This window comes from Ursus arctos, unplaced genomic scaffold, assembly GCF_023065955.2.
Source record: "Ursus arctos isolate Adak ecotype North America unplaced genomic scaffold, UrsArc2.0 scaffold_29, whole genome shotgun sequence".
NCBI classification, from domain to species: domain Eukaryota; kingdom Metazoa; phylum Chordata; class Mammalia; order Carnivora; family Ursidae; genus Ursus; species Ursus arctos.
In genome coordinates, this window is record NW_026622974.1 from 16,013,613 (window position 1) to 16,033,986 (window position 20,374).

The window sequence follows — 20,374 nt, forward strand, 5'->3', positions numbered from 1 at the left end:
CGGAATCGTATGATAAGACTATGTTTAGTTTTCTAAGAAATTGCTAAACCATCTTCCAAGGAGGCTGGATCATTTTGCATTCCCATAACCTGTTGCTCCACATCCTTACCAGCATTCGATGTTGTGTTTTGGATTTTAGCCATTCTGATAGGTATATAGCAGTATCTCATTGTTTTAATTTACAGTTTCCTAAATGACAAATGATGTCAGTCACCTCCCTGTTTATCTTCTTTGGTCAAGTGTCTGTTCAGATCTTCACTCATTTTTAAAATTAGATTGTTTGTTTTCTTATTGTTGAATTTTAAGAGTTCTTTGTATATTTTGGATACCAGCCCTTTATCAGATGTGTTGTTTTGCAAATTTTCTCCCAGTTGTGGTTTATCTTTGAATTCTCTAAGAAGTATCTTTTACAGAGCGTAAGTTTTTAATGTTCATGAAGTCCAACTTCTGCTTTTTTTTTTTTTCTTCCATGGACCATGCCATGGTGTAGTATCTAAAATCTAAAAAGTCATCACCAAAGCTATGATCACCAGAATTTTCTCCTATATTACCTTCAGGAAGTTTTATAGCCTTTCATTTTACATCTATGATCCATTTTGAGGTAATTTTTGTGAAACTCTGTGTCTAGAATCTTTTTTTTTCATCTGTGGATATCCAACTGTTCCAACACCATTTGTTGAAGAGACTATCCTTTCTCCACTCTATTGTCTTTGCTCCTTTGCCAAAGATCAGTGGATTATTTTTGTGTGACTCTATGTCTCAGCTCTCTATTCTCTGTTTCACTTACCTAATTTTCTATTCTTTCACCAGCACCACACTGTTTTGGTTAGTGTAGCTTTATAGTAAATTAATTAATTAACTTATTTGTTTGTTTGAGTATAGCTGACACTTTATAGTAAATCTTGAAGTTCAGTCATGCTAATCCTCCAACTTTGTTTTTCTTCTTCAATATTTTACTGGCATTCTGAGCCTTTAGCCTTTTTACATAAACTCTAGCATCCGTTTGTCAGTATCTACAATAACAGATTTCAATTGGGCTTGCACTGGATCTATAGATCAACTCAGGAAAAACAGACAGCAATACTGAGTTTTCCAATCCGTGTACATGGAATATCTATTTATTTATTTAAATCTTCTTCCATTTTGGGATGCCTGGGTGGCTCAGTCAGTTAAGCGTCTGCCTTTTGGCTCAGGTCATGATCCCAAGATCCTGGGATCGAGTCCTGCATCGGGCTCCTTGCTCAGTGGGGAGCCTGCTTCTCTGACTGCCGCTCTCCCTGCTTGTGCTCTCTCTCTCTCTCTCTCTGACAAATAAATAAATAAAATCTTTAAAAAAAAATCTTCTTTGATTTTGTTCATCAGTCTTCTAGTTCTCCTCATACAGATCTTAGATATATTTTGTTACACCTATTTTTTCTTTTCTTTTTTTGTGCTAATGTAAATGGTATTGTGTTTTCAATTTCGAATTCCAATTATTCATTGTTGGTATATATGTAAGAATCGCCTTTTGTACATTACCTTGTATCTTGTAACCTTGCTATAATTGCTTATTAGTTCTGGGAATTTTTCTGTTATTCTTTGGGATTTTCTACATGGACAATCCTGTCATCTGTGAACAAAGACAGTTTTGTTTCTTCCTTCTTAAATGGTATACTTTGATGTTCTTTTTTTAAATTATTTTTTAAATTTTTTATTGTTCTGTCTTATTGGATTAGCAAGGATTTACAGCACAATGTTCAATAGGAGTAGTGAGAAGGACATCCTTGCCTTGCTCCTGAGCTTAGTGGGAAAGTACCTAATTTCTCACCACCAAGTAGAATATTAGCTGTATGTCTACGGCCATACCACCCTGAATGCGCCCGATCTTGTCTGATCTCAGAAGCTAAGCAGGGTCGGGCCTGGTTAGTACTTGGATGGGAGAATATTAGCTGTAGACTTTTTGTAGATTTTGTTATCAAGTTGAAGATGTTCTCTTCTACTCCCAGTTTGCTGAGATCTTGATTTATTTTAATGTAAATATTAGAATATTAGTATGCTTCAGGATTAAATTAAATTTGTCTTAAAGCATAGTGGGTAATATATCATCTTTTTTTTTCTAACCTAAAACTTCTAAAATAAGAGCATATCCAACATAATCATATTTTTAAATGAAGATAAAAATGATCAATCCAAATAACTTCCAGTGAGGGTAGGTAAGTAGCAATGGCATTTTCCAGTCTTGAATCAAAACTATATTTAAGCAAAATAACCCTCCAATCCTCTTGGTCAAAATCACTTCTTTAAACTATTATGAAAAAAAAGAGAGAAAAAGAAAATAGACCATTATATATACTAATGATTTTACAATTTTGTCTGTGACACTTAGCTATGTCACCAATTACCTCAACACATATAATGATATTTTAAAAACTACTATTATGTTCCCTCTAATTTTCTTGATACAATCATAGGTGCCATGTGCAATAAACATCCAAAGGCAGTACTGTAATTTGTTTTATTGGCTCTTGATTGTTTACAGATACACTGTACATTATGCCAACCTTCTCCTTGAGACAATATCTGGACTGTTTCTGTTATGGTAAACCAACATTTGGGAAAGAATATACCAACACATGGATGGCCAGATTGAAAATTTCATGTGAAATTCCCACAATACTAACCACCAAGAGGAACTGTCTAGAACAATAAACTACTTTTACATTTTATCCTCACAAAAGTATTCATAAGTGTCTACAGAACACGAGAAATGCTTTACCACAGGCACTAAATATATGAAACAGATTATAGGAATGAAAATATGGCACTTTTTATCAAATTGTGGATAGGTTTCTAAAATTACTATCCTTAGGTTCTTGGTCACTGATATGTCTAGAAACCTGAAGAAGGCTCAGTGTAGGCTATTATCATTCATGAGATATCTGAGACCCCCTTTTGACAATGTACTCGCTTCCTGATTTTTCACAGTCAACCAAGCTCTCATTACAGCTTTGTAATATAGCCTACTGCTATATTAAATTGCCAGTCTCCCATAAAGATCCAATATGGAGCTCAGGTATTTTCTAATTTTTAAAGAGGAGGGGCATTAACAAGTCAAAATGATAATATACATTCATAGACAAATGACTGAATACAGATCAAGTTACAATAAACCTGCATTACGCAGAATGCATAAAACCTTGGACAAGTGAAAACTAGTTTCTATCATTCTCTACCCTTCAAAGTCACCTTAGTAAATCCCCCTCCAAAACCTTCGTATCTCACAGAATTTCCTTCTACTTACTCATTGTTCTGTTTATTCTCTTCAGCTTAAGTCAGGTGAAACTTGAGATTATTTTTCACTGACCTTAAGATGTGATCAGTAGCCATCTGGGCTTACAAAGACGGGCAGGGCCCTGTATGTGAGCCAACATACATATTTTTACTTTGCTTAACATTCTGTCATATTGTGAAATGATTCTAATCTTGGGAAAGAGTAGTCAAGAATAGTTAAGATATTTAGTACGCTCTTTCATTGACTGTAATTTCTTTTTATTTGACTTCATGGGCAACTGGTTGTTATAACTCCAAAGAATAGCTTCATTTTTTATTTATGGCAACCTGAAAAATAAAGTCCTCAGAAAATGCACATGATTTATAATGATAATAAAATGAGATGTTGAAAAGTAGGAACAAGTTCCACACAATGAAGTTATGGTTCTCAAAAGGACACAACGCAGTAGACTGATGGCCTCTAAATGCCATTATTATGACTCAGAATGTGTCCTTTGAACAGCTGAACATTATGTTATGGTTGGGGCTTACAAGTTGAGAGCCTTCTATTATGTCACCCTTGTGGAGGCCTCAATTCTGCACCACATCTTCTTCAGAGGTGCACACATCTCCAGACCCGCAAAAGGGGCAACTGGAAGTTGGTGAGACCCTAATAAGGAGTCAGAACATCTGGCTCTAACACTCAAGAATTGTGTTCGTGTGAGCCAATTGTTTGGTTTTCCTGAGATTCGGTTTCTGTCATGGAGGCGATATGAATGCTAAAAGAAAAAAAAATACCTTGCACACGTTGTCATCAAGCACAAACAGATGAGAAGGAGCCGAGTCTAATGGTAAGGGAGGCTGTAGCCACAATTCATGAAGAAGATGATGTGAGTAGAACTAATGCAAGTCAACAGGTTTGGAGAATAGCAAATAGACTGGAGATGTATTTAACTGGTAGTATTGACAGAAACTGACTTTTAACTGGGTGAGGTATGAAGGGGTCAAATGTTGTTCCCAGGTGTCTGTCTTGGGCAGTTGTAAACTTAGGGTGTCTTTTTGTGAGACAGTGAGTATAGGACGTGGAGGAGGTTTGACAGTCAGGTGGTGGAGAGATGGGAGTTAAAAGCAGTTGGCTTTGTTATGCCAGTAGAAACCTATCCGTGCAATCGGAAGCTGGAGATATGACCCGAGGAAGAAGGAGAAATAATCGGAAAACAGTAGTAAGGAGTGAGGACACGACTCACCTCAGTCCCGAGTCTAGGGGGTTGGTGGGTAGGTGATAATAATTCAAGGAAGAACCAAGTTTTAATTAAGGAAAGGAGGTAAAGGAAGTCTTCAGAGAAGAAGCTGAGGGTGTGGGTAGGTGACTTATTAGAACTCTTTCCCTTCAGCACAGCTATGAAGATAACATCACCTTCACTAGTTACCAACAAGAGACAGAAGACAGCTAACCCTTTCTTCCTTGCATTTATATTTGTTCTTTTCGAAATACTTGGCACAGTTTTATAACATTAGTTTATGCAAAAATATAGCATTCAATTTAAAAAATGCAAACCAGAGCCTCTTCTTAGAAATTCATCACCTTAGAGCTTGAAGAAACCTTAGAAATCACGTAACTCCTTGGAACAATTTGTATTCAATGCCATAGTAGTACAGATTTCTACATCATAGTAAGTAAAAGAATCAAATTTTAATTTTCTTCATTGGTCACTGGAGATAAAAACCCTCATCTTTTGTCATCTCTGGGAGGGGGTCACCAACCTGGGAGGTAAGAAAGATGCTTTCTTATCTCTGAACTGGCACTTTTTTTTTCATGGAACCATACAGAGACCACACTAATCTTCTCTGCACAGTTCCAATTTCAGTATTCGTGCTGCTGAAGTGAGTCCTGAACTGGCACTTTTTAGTTGTGTGACCTTTGGCAATTCATCTGATCCACAGACCTCCGGCCCCAAATACGGAGCTGAATTACATCATTTCATAGACTCTATTCAGCTAAAAATCTTTATGAGTCTATGGATGGAACAGGCACACAGAAGCTTTCTGGTTTGGAACAGTGGTATAACAGGGAATTTCAACTTGATAAATTTTAGAATGCTAAATTTGAATGTGAAAAATTAGAAATCGATTTTATGTATTCCTCCAAATAATTTAACTTGTATATTTATGAATACAGTACAGTGACTCAGGTGCACTGAATGGATAAATTAGCTCTGGTTCTTGGTAAAGACCAAAAAAAAAAAAAGGCAAAAAGAAATACATAAAGATAAAGGCAACTGTTAATGACATATGATTTTCAAATAATAAATTATCATCCTCCTCCAGCCCATCCAACCCTGACAATGTGTACTTCTGTTAATATATGTAATATATTGAGGAAGCCCACTTATAATCACTGTATATAGACATATATGGAAAGATAGTACTTTAGTTTCCAAAAGAAACATTTCATATTTTTATATTTTATAAACCATATTTTATATGGCTTAATATTTTCTGATCAGACTTTCATCTTTAACAATATCTTATTTCTCAGTTCTTGTGTGGGTTTCACCTAATTATTCCTATGAAAAATTTTCCCTCAGAATGTCCCCTAATCCTAGACTTTCTCTAAGCTCCTCTCAAACTGGTTATACATGTCTTACCTTAACATTATTTAATATGTTCCTAAAATAAGAGAGGTAGAGCTTGGAGGTTTTTAACTCATATCCCCCCTCTGGTTAAGAGCTCCCCTTTCTCTAAAAAAAAAAAAAATGCAAATATTATTTTAATTTTGCTTGCAATTTCATATATTTCCACACTGTAAGCTATTTTCTAAAATATGAATTGAAGTTATAGGAAAATTAAACAAGTCTGGCCAGCTTAGCATTTTCCATATTAAGTTGTTATATTTTGTCCTTCAGAACAAAATTCCACATAAGGTAAAGAAAAGACAGTAAATGTCAGAAAGATTATGGAGCCGCCAAAGGGAGCAGGAAGCTAACATGAATATGAGGAAATTCATTAACAAACATGCCCAAATGTGTTTATACATGATTAAATATATGGATAAAATGATATGATTCTAGAAGTTGCTTGAAAATAATCAGGGTTGGGGGTGGAGGTTAGGATAGGGAGTAGGGAATAGAGTACAGATTAAAACAATACTCCAGGTCATGGGATGATAGTTGTTTAAGCTGGGTGATGGGTACACAGGGTCTGTTATATGATCCTTTCTACTTTTGTGTGTATGTTTAAATTTTGTAGAATAAAATACTATTCTGTTATACTAAATACTTAATTTGTAAATAATTAAACTGGACATCTTTTATCCCGGAATGTCTTTTTTTAAAAAACCAAACTAGAGTAAATTTTTTACTCATTAGATATAAATGCTTAATAAAGTAATCATTGATTTTCATACACTAACTTCCCTTATCAAATAATGTATTAATCTTAAAATGTTCTGGTGAATGTTTTGGAGTGCATTTATCAGACATAAGCCATTAATTATCATTCTACCTTTTTTGTTTTTATTTCCTAGAGAATCATGCAAATAGGCTTTCTCATTAGCCCAAAACATACTGAGCTAAAATGAGCAGACCAGGGTACAATTATTCAGTCTACAGTTGATTGGTGATTGATAAGTATTGCTCCAAAATCTATTCTATGGGTTGATGGACTGGTGAATGTTCAATCCATGCCAATGCTCAAAATTAATTTGCTGCATTAGGACCCCCTTGATGCTTTATTCAGTCAGCCAGCACCTATCAAATACTCTCTCTTCTTTTTGTAACCTTAATCAACTCATTCTAAACAAACATATTTTGAGCACATATAGGTGAAATCCACAGTTTTAACCTAGGGATTAAAATTACTAAAACTCATCTGCTGCTCATAGAAAAGCACATGGAAAATTATAAGACAAGACAGGATAAGCACCACAGTAGAGGGGGCTGAATAATGGCTTCCCCAAAATGCTTACATCTTAATCCCCAGAACCTCTTAATATGTTCCCTTACATGACAAAAGGTACTTTGTAGGTGAATTAGATTAAGGATTCTGAGGGGTTATAGAAAATACAATTATGGGATGCCTGGGTGGTCTGCCTTCGGCTCAGTCATGATCCCAGGGTCCTGGGATGGAGCCACCCATTGGACTCCCTGCTTAGTGGGAGCCTGCTTCTCCCTCTGCCCCTCCCCCTGCTTGTGCTCTCTCTCTCTCTCCCCCCTTCACAAAAATAAATAAAAATCTTTAGAAAAAATTAAAAGTTTAAAAAAAATAATAAATTAAGGATTTTGAGATGAGGAGATTATTGGATTATCCAAGTTTACCCACTGCAATAAAAAAGGTCATTACAAGTGAAAGAGTGATACAGGAGTGCCAGAGGCAGAGACTTGAAGATGCTAGACTGCTGGCTTTGAGATGGAAGGAACCATAAGCCAAGGAATGCCGGTGACTTCTGGAAGCCAGCAACGATAAGCAAAACAGATTCATTTCTAGAGCCTCCAGAAGGAATACAGCCTTGTGAACAACTTTGGTTTTGGCCTTTTAAGACCCGTTTTGGATGCCTGACCTCCGGAAACTTGAGACCTCCAGACCTCAATTTGTGTTCATTTAAGCCACTTTGTGTTTTTAAGCCACTAAGTTCGGGATGATTTGTTACAGCAGCAATGGGAAACATACAGACAGGAACAAGATTACCTCTGACTAGAGACATCAGGAACAGTTTTCTGGAGGAGATTAAATGGAACTATGACAGAGTTCTCACTTCTGCATCCTTATGATCTATACTGTCTAGTACAGTAACCACTAAACACAGGTGACTAAACTGAAATGAGAACTAAAAACAAGATTTTGTATTTAGTCTCTCAGGTGCACTATGTGTGGGTCAAGTGCTCAACAGCCACACGTGGCTAGCAGGGACTCTGTGTGACAGGGTAGGTATAGAACATTACCTTCAGGGGTGCCTGGGTGGTGCAGTCGTTAAGCGTCTGCCTTCGGCTCAGGGCGTGATCCCGGCGTTCTGGGATCGAGCCCCACATCAGGCTCCTCCGCTATGAGCCTGCTTCTTCCTCTCCCACTCCCCCTGCTTGTGTTCCCTCTCTTGCTGGCTGTCTCTCTCTGTCAAATATATAAATAAAATCTTTGAAAAAAAAAAAAACATTACCTTCATTACAGGGCATTCTATTGGGCAGCCTGGCTTAGGATCCTTAAGAATGGCATGAATTTCTGTCATTCCCCTGGGATATGGTATGCTTTTGATTTATTATCTTAACTTATTTTTATTTATTCTTGTGGATGGCACAGGAATGGGGCAAATGCAGAGGATTCCATCTGAATTCCAACCGCCTATTAATCATGCTCAGTCTTTTATTATCAACCCTGGCTGCACAATGGAAGGCACTGGGGAGTTTTTAAAAATACTAATGCCCAAGCTCATCCCAATCAACTGACCAAGAATCTCTAGGAGAGTCTGAGGATCAGTATTTTTGTTTTGTTTTGTTTTGTTTTGTTTTTAATTTCATTTATTTATTTGACAGAGAGAGAGAGAACACAAGCAGGGGGAGCGGAGCAGGGAGAAGCAGTCTCCCTGCAGAGCAGGTAGCCTGATGTGGGGCCTGAACCCAAGACCCTGGGACCATGACCTGAGCCAAAGGCAGACGCTTAACGACTGAGCCACCCAGGTGCCCTGAGGATCAGTATTTTTAATGTTCCCCAGATAACTCTTTAATTAGGACTACTACTGAGCAGTAATTTTATTTAAATGTAAGTACTGGTATTAGAAAGGTCTTTCTTTTTTATTCTCATAAAAGTTACTTGGAGGCCATTTACAAATACATAGTTGCTGCCAAAATAACTTGTCTAACTAGTTAAGTAAGTCCTAAGGCAAAATGCTTACCATCTAATGCCAAGGGGTATGTCCAGAACAAATGAAGAAATATGTATTCATTCATATATTTGTATATTTATATATTTAATATTATTAATGTTTATTATAGTTTAGAATATTTAAAATACACTACATAAATATATTTATACTATATGTATGTTAATTTTCCTTCCTTTCACCAGAAATCTATTTGACTATTTGGTCCATGAGCATACTTTAGGAATAGACATTTAAAACATGGGTTCTGGGGTGCCTGGGTGTCTCAGTTGGTTAAGCATCTGCCTTTGGCTCAGGACATGATCCCCATGCTCTGGGATCGAGCTCTGCATCGGGCTCCCTGCTCAGCAGGGAGACTGCTTCTCCCTTTCCCACTCGCCCTGCTTGTGCTCTCTCTTACGTCAAATAAAGAAATAAATCTTTTAAAAAAATAAAAATAGGGGCGCCTGGGTGGCGCAGTCGTTAAGCGTCTGCCTTCGGCTCAGGGAGTGATCCCAGCGTTCTGGGATTGAGCCCCACATTGGGCTTCTCTGCTAGGAGCCTGCTTCTTCCTCTCCCACTCCCCCTGTTTGTGTTCCCTCTCTCGCTGGCTGTCTCTCTCTCCGTCAAATAAATAAATAAAATCTTTAAATAAATAAATAAATAAATAAATAAATAAATAAATAAAAATAAAAATAAAAATAAATAAAAATAAATAAAACATGGGTTCTAATATCTGGCACAGATATTGCAAATTAACAGAGATTTAACTCACAAAATCCAGGAATAATAAACAACTATCATTTACTGTTTAAAATTATAATGTCTTTTAATGTACCCATAAAGAAATAACATACTCCAAAGCAATGTTAGATTAATCACACTATTTTTCCAGGCAAAAGGAGATGAAAGGAGTCAAGTCCGAATTTAGTTGTTGTGTACCTTTATTGGACTTGGTACTCGGGAGAGGTGGCTTAGCCAAATAACAGCTGTCCCACTGCCAGTGTAAAAGTCAGTGTCTCACAGTGCCAGACTGTGTTGCTGGAGAACAAGGTTATGGTGCTGACGGACAAGAGGATATTTTTGGAGGGGCTGGCTGCATGGCTTTTGCCACCGCCCAGCTATCAGTTTTTGAAAGATACAATGTGGGTTTAGCAATGACATGCCAATGCATTTTTTTTAATTTATTGAGGTATAACTGACATATAATATTAAATTAGTTACAGGTATACAACAGAGTGATTCAACATTTGTCAACATTGTGAAATGGTCACCACAGTAAGTCTCATTACTATCTGTTTCCTTACAAAGTTACTACAGGGGCGCCTGGATGGCTCAGTCAGTTGAGCGTCCAACTCTTGATTTGAGCTCAGATTATGATCTCAGGGTTATAAGACTGAGCCCTGCCTCTGGCTCCGTGGTGGGTGTGGAGCCTGCCTAATAGTCTCTCTGTCCCTCCGCCCCTCCCCCCTCTAAAAAAAAGTTAATACAATATTATTGACTATGTTTCCCACCAGTGTGTCTTAAAATTAAAAGCGCCATTTCCATAAGAAGAAAATTTTCAAAACTCTTAGCCTAGCCTGTCAAACACTAGCTCTACAGAATACAATGACTCTTTTCCTGGCCAAGACAAACGTACAAAGATCGTGAGTGAAAAGAATAAACCAGAGAATACAATTCTTGGAGTAGTGAGCGCAGACTAGTTCCAGGATATGAGTTGTTACATTAGAACATTTGTTTGGAAACATGTGTTCCTGGTATAATGATGGGAGTGGTCAGATCAGAGCCCCTTGGCAGTCACTCAGGCCCCTGCACTGCCACCTTACTTATTTTAATGCCTTCTCTAGCCCCTTATCAGATAAACAATGAAAAGGAGAAAGAACATCGAGAAGAATGCTGCTCGAACCCTTCATAGTCAAGGTTAAGAAAAATTACAATCCTTATTTTCATGAGAGGGTTAGATCTCGACAAGATAATTTTCCTTCAAATGGATCCACAGTACAGCTCTACAAATTTATACAGTTTTACTCTACTTTTGAAGATTAAAGTTAATTAACATGGTTATAGCTGTGTATATACATTATACATATATATGTACATACAAATGTACATATATATGTGCATATATAATTATAGTTAAAATAATATGTACATATCTGTTTATATATGTGTCTGTAAAAATAATTAGTGAACCACAAGATACTGAAACTGAAGGCTCCAACTGAGAAAAAACTTGCCCTTAAAAAACTTCAGTTTAACAAACGCTTGTGAGGACTCTCAACACTGGGCTGCCTCCTGACTCCACTCCCACCGAGGAGCAAATAAGGAAGACAGACATATAATTACAGTAGGAGATCCAATGGCAGAGGAATGTTCAGGACTTTATGTGAGCACAGAGAAAAATCACCTAGCCTTATATGATATCAGGAAGGCTTCTTGGTGGGAATGACAGCTCCACTGCGTCTTGAAAAAATGAGTCATGATAAGCATTATTCTTTCTGAGTGAGGATGAGGGCTCAGAGGTGGGAAGAGTTACAGGTTTTGGACAGAGGAAAGAACGTAATGAACTGGCAGCAAAATTACACAAAGAGGGAACTAGACAAAATTTAGCAAACCTGGAATCTTATGTGTGCTTATTATAAAGATGGCGGCCCACAAGACTGGAAGGAAAGGTAGCATCTAGACTGTGAGGACCATATGCACCTCATTTGCAACTGGTCCTATTTGTATTTTAGATTATTCAGTCTAGCTGCTGTATGAAACATTTCAGTGGGTAAATAATGGAAGCAAAAAGATGAATTACAAGGTTAATGTAAGCAAGCAATGAACCCCTGAACTAGAATAATAGCAGTAGGGAAAAAGAGAAGGGATGGAGTCTGTGATTGTTTTGGTGACAAAACATAGAATTTGATGACTGGATTACAGAAGAAGGGGTAGAAGAAAGAATTGAGACTGACTCTCAGCTTTCTTGCTTGGGTGACTAAGAGGATGTTGGTATTAGGGAATGATGAGTTTGAGTAAGAATATTCAATGAATGAAAACTTCTAAGTTCAGACATACAATTTGGTTTGAAGTATCTGTCAGAGATTCAGATAGAAATATCCAGCGGATACTTGATACATGGAACTGAATTTCAGGAGAGCTTTAGGACCGAAAAGAAAGAAAGAGGAAGCTACTTTAAGGCCAAAGAATATGAGTGGTAGTAAAAAATAAAATAATACATAGGACATGAGATTGCCCAAAAAAACAACAATATCCTTTGGGTCACATCAATGCCACTAAAGTACAAAAAGGGACAAAAGAGTGCCCTCGAGGGACAAGGAAGGAAGACTTAGGTAGGAAAAAAAGGTAGCCAATATAAATGGGTATCAAAGAAAGCAAGGGAAGAGAGGTTTACAAGGAAGGTATGGTGCACAGTGGCAAAAGCATCAGAGAAGTCAGTAAGGATGTTGAATTCACAGCCTCCCAGACTGGGAAGACCGGCCACAGGGCACATGTCGTTGACTGCTGTGACTACTGAACTATGCTTGGTAAACCTCCATGGATTTCTCAGGATCACTTCAGGTGAGGCGGAGGAGCAGGACGCAGCTTGAAGGCAGCCGGTAAGGCACTAACACGGCCAAAGCACAATGAGCTGCAATGATCTGGGGTTTCAGAATCACACGAAACTTGATGTGATTTGTTGTTTAACCATTTGCAAGGATGGTGAGTTACCCTCTGAGCCTTAGCTTCCAAAATTTGCAAAATTAAAATGAAATACTAATAGCAAGGTGCCAGCATGGTTGGGTTCTAGTGAGAACTCTTCCAGAATTGTAGATAGCATCTCTGGGCTGTGTCCTTGCATGATCGAGAGACAGGTTATCACCCCCCCCACCCCACCCCTGCCCTTCTCTGTTAATATAAGAAGAGAGACCTATCAGATTAGGGACCCACCCTATGACCTCATGTAACCTTAATTACCTCCTTATAGGTCCTGTCTCCAAATATAATAATCACATTGGGGGTTAGGGCTTCAACATGTGAATTTGTGGGGGGGAGGGACACAATTCAGTTCATAGCATAACCATTCAGATCAATGATAAAGTGGGAATGGCTACCCCAGCCCAATCACCCACATAACTTATTCTTTGAATAAAAATGAGCACTTGAGGTCAGAAACATGGATAGAGGCATTCCTGTATACCCTCCCCCACTTGCATTTGCCTTATCCAGCCTATTTTCTCTTCTCTCCTGCTTTGCCTAGAAATAATGCTATGAAATTAATAAAAAGAATAAAGTTTTAAAATTGTATTCTTTTTTTTAAAGATTTTATTTATTTATTTGACAGAGAGACAGCCAGCCTCGAGAGAGGGAACACAAGCAGGGGGAGTGGGAGAGGAAGAAGCAGGCTCCGAGCGGAAGAACCTGATGCGGGACTCGATCCCAGAATGCCAGGATCACGCCCTGAGCCAAAGGCAGATGCCCAATGACTGAGCCACCCAGGCACCCCATTAAAATTGTATTCTTTTCCTAAAAGAGAAAGAACATATATCCTCCCCTTCCTTCAAATAACTCATGCATTAATTTTCCTTTTTAAGATATCACACTTTTTTTGGTAACAGCCTGGCCCTTGGGCCCTCTCCCCGTTGAATAAATGTAATTGTAATGTGTGGGCTGTATGGAAGAAATATTGCCTCCCTGGGAGGCAGGAAACTTGGATTCTAGGCTCAGTTCTACTGTAAACTATCTGCAGCACCTATATGTAAATCTTAAAGCTTGAAGCTTGTTTTCTCAAATGTGAAATGACTGGGTTGGATTTAACGGTCTTAAACTTTGCTCCATTCCTAAAATTATATAATTCTAACAATATAAAAGTTTCTAAGGTTTAAAATACTCAGCTTCCATAGTCTCCAACTCAAGATCTTCTATTAGAGTTTGATGAGCCTAGTTTGTGATTTCCCACGGTAAGAAATAGACAGATACGGTGATTATGGCTTGTACTCAATGTATTCTCTAAATGGAACAGAAGCAAAAGTTTCCCTTAAAACTTTGAACTAGTGCACAAGGTTGCTTTCTACATATGGCAGTACGGTAACTGTAAACCCAAGAGCACACCACTAGAGGGCAATACAGTAACATAGATTCTTTCGGACCTTGGCATTTTATCCTATAGTGATCACCTGTAAACGTGATGTAATTGATTTTCTGAGCACTGCCAGTATTATGGGATGTCACTGCAAACACAGAATACAAACTAGAAAAAAAAAAAACGCAACTGGGAATTATTTAATGCCAGCATGATGATAAATGTAGACATTCTGACTGATTATAAACAAGGCAAATGCATGAAGATAAACTCAAATAATGGACTTTTCCTTTTTATCCAGATATCAGGCTATACAATTCAAGAAAGCTACATTCAGTTCTCTTTAAAGGATTTCCTCATGAAAGGGCCATGATCTATTCCTTGGGCAAGGTGTCTGTCCTCCCCCTGTGACAGCCCTCCCCATCTGGTAGGCCTACCTTCCTCCCCTTGATTGTATCCCACAAAAGTAGATAGCCCGGAGCCTGACCAGCCAACTATGAGGTAGTTCAATACAAAAGTTCTACACAGATGTGGCCAGGGCTGACTGGTTGCACCAACAGGATTCTCTCGTTCTGAAATTTAAATTTACACCCTTGGAGAGAGTCAGTCAGTTGGCTGCAGGAATACACATGAGAAGAAACTGAAGAGTGATGATCTTGGATGCCTGCTGCTGGGGACTGGGGGCGGGGCATTAGAAAGGCCTATCTTTAAATCCGGGTTGACTCTTCAATCTTTCCCATTTCCAAACTACAATTCCTGGTTTTTAGAGGCTATTCCTAACTTCCTTTCTCTTCCTTTCTCTTTTTCTCTTCCCTTCTTTCTCCCACTCCCTCCTCTCTCTCCTCCTCTTTCCCTTCTCTTCCCTCTGCCTCTGTCATTCCCTATTTTTACGCACAGAACTTTTCAACTGCCTGAGTTGGGCTAATTGGGTGCTTTTTTCTTCCCCCCAAAAAGGAGCTTAAAAGCACAGCCACAGTACTGCTATGTCATTGCTAACGAATCTTCTTTTTGCACATGATACTCAAGTGTTACTATCTTGCAATTGCATGACCAGATCCTTGAACTGCAAAGGGGTCATAAGTTTGTTACATGCTTGCTAAGAAAAACTCCAGTTAAAAATACACATTTGCAAACAGATTATTCTTATTTTTGAAAAAGAGTTATTGTGTTATACAAATACTAAGAGATTTGACATCAAAAATTTTGAGCAGCAGACTGTGTTGCAGGGTATCCATACTGTAAGCCATATATTCTAGTCATTGAGGCACAGGACTTCTCCAGCAGGGTCATGTAGGATTTGAAGACTGCAGCCCCCTGGAGTTTCTCGCTGTCATGCTAGTCCAGACTCAACCTCCAGCAATTCATCAAAATGAGAATCCAAGTGTTCCTACCAATTTATGGCTCTAGTGGCTTCTGTTTCAGTTAAGCTGATCTCGGCACCTGTCTCAATTCACCTGTGAATGTCTGAATGCGCCTCTCTCTACATCTCTGGGTGTCAGTTTGCCCCCCAAGCTCAGTTCTCTGACGAATAATGAAAAGTCATTGATTTTCAGTTTGTTCAGCTTTTTCTCCTGATAAGGATGGGAGTGATGACTTCCAAGCTCTTTCCATGTCAGAACTAAGACTACAAGTTTAAAGATGACTTACTGAGCTTGACCATGAGCCTGACACCATGCAAACTGTTTTATAAGTGTCCGTGTCTTTAATTCTCCCAGTAACACCATGGCTTTCTGCTGCAACCCCCATAATGCCTCCTTGTGCAACTAGCTGCAAACCTCTGGGTGAGACCTCACTGTGCGAGGATTTTAGTTCCTTGTACATCAGTTTCTCCTGTCCTAACTTCTAGAAATTTCAAAATCCATGTAGATGACTCTTCCAATATTCCCGACGCTCCAGCCCTCGACCTCCGTTCTCTCCGTAGCTGACCATGTCTTCCACGTGATCTCAGTTCCCTACCACCCCCATGGTCATATCAATGGCTTATTTGCCATCACAAATAGGAATCTCTCCATGATCTCAATTTCAAAATTGCATTTTTGGACCATACCACCTCTTATCTCCCCAGCTCAATCCCTCTAGCTCTTCTGCCCCCCCAAAACACTTCAATGACAACAGATACACGATTCCTTAATTCTACTTTCCACTGTTCCTTGCTGCCTTCATCATCTGCCTTCTTCAATATCCATGTTCCATCATTATAATTACACCTTGCATGGAGCCTCAAGTCTCATGCCTTCCTCATTATACTCTCTTAGTACAACTGTCACTCTGGTTAAATCTAGCTCTGCCTAACCCTAACCCCACACCTGTGAAGCTAAACATGACTAAAGACAACTATTCAATCACCCTAATGGCTCTTAAATTAAAGATGCGTCCACTAGCACTTAGTGCTACCTGGAAATCCAAGTATGCTCGCTAGCACATTTTCTCTCCCGTTCCCCTAAACTCTTCCTCATCAATGTTTGGTCCTCAGACCTTCAACAGCTTCACCTGCCTCCTTACTCTCAGCTGATGACCATACTTCCAATTTCTCTTTCAGAGGAAAAAAGAAACTAATCAGGAGAACACTTCCATGCTCTCTCACAACCACCGCCACTGACGTATCCTGCACCCGTGCCCACATTCTCTGCCTTCATTCCTGTTACTGTCAGTCTTGTATCTAACTAAGGCCAACCTTCCCCTGTGTTCACCAGATCCTTTCCCTCTTACCTTCTCAGCCATCCCGTTTCTGACATCATTGATTTTTCCTTCCCTAATGGATTAGAGAAGATAAAACATACAAACATGCTGTAAATGCTCCCATCTTTAAAGAGTATATATTTAGTATTGACCCCACTAGCTACTATTCCATTTATTGGGCCTATTTTTCAATAAAACTTCTTGAAGTTGTCTGTACTTGTGTCTGAAATTACACACACACACACACACACACACACACACACACACACCACTCTCTAACATTATCTCCTGCTTCTTCCTCCCCCGCCCTCCACTCCAGCCACACAGCGTCTTTGAGATTTCTGCACCTCACCAACCAGGACCCGTCTTAGGGTCTCCTTTACCTGGAAATCTCTTTCCTTTAATATCCACATGGCTTGTACCTTCACTTCTAGACTTCTGTTCAATTGTCACCTTATCAGAAAAGCCTAACACACTTTTCTAAAAGAGCAATGAACTCTCTCCCCTCACACCACCCAGGATTCTCTTTCCCCCTTTTCTGCTTTATTTTTTTCCCCCAGAGCATTAGCATCTTCCGAATTTTTAAAATCATTGATATATACCAGCAAAATGTAAACTCCATAGGAGAGGGACTTTCGTCTGCTTTATTTACTGCTTTATTCCAAGTGCCTAGAACAGTGCCTGGACACAGGGAGCACTCAATATATATCAGCTGAATGAATACTAAATTCTGCAGACAAGGAAACCAAATTTTACAGACAGTACATTAAGTGGCTCATCCACTGGGAGTACAGAAATGGTAGAAATTGCAAAACTTCTAATTACACAGGAACTTTGGGGCGCCTGGCTGGCTTAGTCAGTGGAGCATGCAACTCTTGATCTCAGGGTTGTGGGTTTGAGCCCCATGTTGAGTATCAAGATTACTTTAAAAACAAATAAAATCTTTAAACACACACACACACACACACACACACACACACACACACACCCTCTTCATCACAACATAGTTAGGAATCAATTTTCCACGGGTCTCTCATGTTTCTGCACATCTTACGAGCAGAGGCACCGAGTGCCTTTGCTCCAGACTATATTTTCATGGATATTTATACACTGATCAGTCCTAGAAATTAGAGATGGTACCTCCCTCCAGAACAAAGGGTAGGTGTGCTTTCTGCCCGTTTCTAAAAAATTGGATTTCCTAAGTTCAGGGTTTCTCTCCTGTTATGAAACCTACCACAGGTATAGGACCCAACGCACTGGCCCAGGGGAACTTTGGGCAAAAAGAACTAACGCAAACATGCTGCTTGCTGTGCTCTGAGTAATGAAGTCCTTTGTCTCTGGCCTAGAAGTGCATTCCGTCATCAGCAAACTGTGGCAGGCTAACCTGTGAGCCTGCAGAAGGTAAGATCTCAGACCCTTCATAGTTCTTCATAAACACTATGTTCTAGTGTTTATTCTAGCAGTTTCTATCTCTGATTCTTAGAATCCCTAAATCTACCAGAGATATTCCATTGAGATATCCCTTAATTCTCTGTATAACTTAGGTAGTTGGCAATAGATGAAAGACTTAAACCTTTGCTCGTGTTTGTATTTAACCCAAGATGCCAGGTAAGCCCTGAACAATGTGGTGAGGCACAGATGAATGCCATTCCTACTAGACAAACCAAGGCAACACTCGGGCTGCTCACTGGACAATGGTGAAAGGATAACTGGGCACTGATTCGGTGCTTGTGCCTATCTGTAGCGGCTGAAGACCTTTTGTCTTCACTCTTCTCCAGTCTCTGTGGCTTCCCCTCTCTACTAGCCTGTGATCTCTTTTATCTAGTCTAGGCACAGGAAAAGCTTGCTTTGCCACTTTGGAAGCTGAGTCCCTCTACTATATGGTGCTTAGAACTCAAGAAGTTACCACCTTTGTTCACCGCTTTACACATTCCTCAAAGCAGTGGGGACTGAACACTGACTGGGTCAAAGAGAAACCCTCAGGAATCAAATAAGCATGATCTTAGGGAGGTCTCTGTTAGCCCAAACAGTCAGCATCCAGTTCCCAGAGCTAACACATCGCTTAGCGCCCCCCTAGGAGGGCAATCTCTCCATTCACTGGCCCTGAACATGACATGGCCCTAGACTCCTGGACAGGAAAATAACAGTAGCATGGAAGACAGACCCACCCTTACACCTGATCAAGGGAAAATGAGACAGAACCAGGTGTTCCACCACATCTGGACAGTCAGTATGGTACCCCACCCACTTCCATCATATTAATATAATAATTGAGATATTCTGTATGACTATGTCATTCTCCCAACAAATATTTAATTAACATTAGTCGTGATAACTGATTAAGAATTTTAACACAAGGCAAGGGCAATCTGGGGAAACACATGATTGTATTTTAATGTCATATTTGGTTAGATATGTTATCTTTCATTATCAAAGTTCTTCACACATTTTAATTAAGTGCATATATATATCAAAATGAAAAGATAAATAAGTTTTGAAACTCTTTTGATCTTTCTGAAAGTAATCAATGGCAGTATTTTTAATAACTGATTCTTCAGTTAGTTAAATTTATTATATTAAAAATATAATTTCTAAATCACATATATTAATTCAAACCTGAGAAATTATAGAAATGTATTGAGTTAGAAGCAACAGGGTAATCACAATTCCCCATCTCAGGAAGTAGTTGCAACATGGGCCCTAGCATATAAAATCTCTTCCCCTTCCATAAAACTACGTTCTTCCTCATTTCACTAGGCTCTTGAATCTTGCCTGAGGAAAGATTGTAAAAACTAATCTAATTGTAATTTAGTGATACTGCATCACAAATCAGAATGACAGCCTTGTCTTTCTGGTTAACAATCTTACATGGTGATCAGTTGAAACAATTCTAAGAATTCTTCAAAACATGTATTGCTAGCAAAGTAACTATTTTGATTAAGTTAGACAGGAAATTCTGAAAAACCTTTCATAAAGTAACTATTAATGCAACTCACCCATTCAGTTAAAACACATAGTCCTATCTTGACTCAGTCAGGACAATGGTAATCAATACAGGAGTGATTCAGTTTTAATTGAGTCTACACAGGCACATCTAAAACTATCCCTAAAATTTACTTCCACTGGATAACTGGACTTGATGGAGGGAAATTTTAACAGAAAATGGGAAATTCGTTCATTCTAATTCCATATTTAGGAAATGGTTTGTGGACACACATCCATCTTCAGAATTCAGAATGGATTATTTTTCCTTTTTATATAAACCAATATGATCAAGTTAAACATTCTAATTTGCAGTGGATGATATAAAACTTCATTACTTTGATTTTATTTTTGTGAACCTCTTAATATTACAGGTTTTCTTCAAATGTTCTAAAGCTCTGTAAATATTTTAAAACTCCAACAGCTTTAGATGACCTCTGGATTTCAGAAATTTGGGTGTAAACGTGAGCAGGAATAAAAAATTGTCTTATTTCATTAAAAGTAAGTAAAAATGTGAATCTCATGCCACATGGTCTACAGTGAATTTC